The following is a 1,433-nucleotide window of genomic DNA, read 5'->3' as shown; positions in this document are numbered from 1 at the left end:
AATAATAAAAGTAATTTATTAGGAAAATGTAACCAGAAATAACTGGCTTATGGAATATTTTTGCTCATTATTTTTCTTCTTTAAAGATTTATTTTTAATTCAGTCCCACCTTGGACAGCCTGCTTAAGGAAAAGCATCCATCCATTTTCTTACACCCTTGTCCCTTAGGGGGGTCAAGAGGGTTGCTAGTGCCGATCTCCAGCTAACATTCAGGATGAGAGGTGGACAGGTCGCCAGTCTGCCGCAGGGCAGCACAGAGACACACAACCATGCACACACACACCTAGGGACAATTTGGAGAGGCCAATTAACCTGACAGTCATGTTTTTGGTCTGTGGGAGGAAACCGGAGTACCCAGAGAAAACCTACGCATGCACAGGGAGAAGATGCAAAGTCCTTGCAGAAAGACCCGGGCCGAGAATTGAACCCAGAACCTTCTTGCTGCAAGGCAGCAGCGCTACAAACTGTGCCACTGTGCAGCCTGAAAAAGCCAAACCAATCAAATTTAAATCTGGGCTTTAACTAGGCCACTTCAAATCCTTTTTTTTTTTCAGCCAATCAATATCAGACTGTCTATTGTGCTTTTGATCAAGTGAGTGTTAATCAAGTGAGTGTTTGAATTTCTACATTATGTTAGATTTATGCCAGATGTAATGAGATGCACACCTTTTATTCAGAAGAACAAAGACGAACAGATTTAAGTTTTAAAGTCGTTTTATTTGAGATTATTAAGCATCACATATCAGAACTTTTCTTTGTCACCACATGATTCCCCAGAACAAACGTCCTCTTCACAAAGCCCAAGTTTGGTCATTCTTGGAGAAAGAATAAAGAATAATAATGAGAGGGAGGCAGAGGAGGTGGAGGAGGACACTCGTATGTTTTCCAAAAAAAAAGTAAAAATAATAAACAGAATAAAAACTATTCTCTACTCCTAATCTCCCACAAACACACTCCCACATGCAAACATGTGAGTACAGAACACTGTAAACCTGAAAACTGAATATTTGTGAGTAAGAGACATAAAGAAAACCAGGTACAAATGTTTCCATGTGGCTCTAAGAGCATCAGGCCAACTCTGTTGGGCCCTTCCCAAAAAGCTTTGGGAACGGCCTAGCCAAAGTACACTTTCTTTTTACATCCGCTAAACATGGCTATGTAAACTTTTTAGATTATCAAGTGAAGATTCTTTTGTTAACTTATAAAGTTTTAAGTGGGTTAGCCCCTCCCCCCCCCTTATCTTCGGGACCTTTTAAGTTTCCAGTCTGTGTCCAGGACTTTACGATCAAATAATCAGTTATTACTGACATTTCCTCGGACTCGACTTAAGAGGAAAGGAGATCGAGCTTTTTCTGTTGCTGCTCCTGTTTTATGGAATAACTTACCTTTCCAGATTAGATCTGCCCACAGCCTGGATCATTTTAAATCACTTC

The sequence above is a fragment of the Poecilia latipinna genome, unplaced genomic scaffold (assembly GCF_001443285.1).
Source record: "Poecilia latipinna isolate Pla-1442-1.1 unplaced genomic scaffold, P_latipinna-1.0 Scaffold615, whole genome shotgun sequence".
Taxonomy (NCBI): Eukaryota; Metazoa; Chordata; class Actinopteri; order Cyprinodontiformes; family Poeciliidae; genus Poecilia; species Poecilia latipinna.
This window is presented reverse-complemented; position numbering follows the sequence as displayed.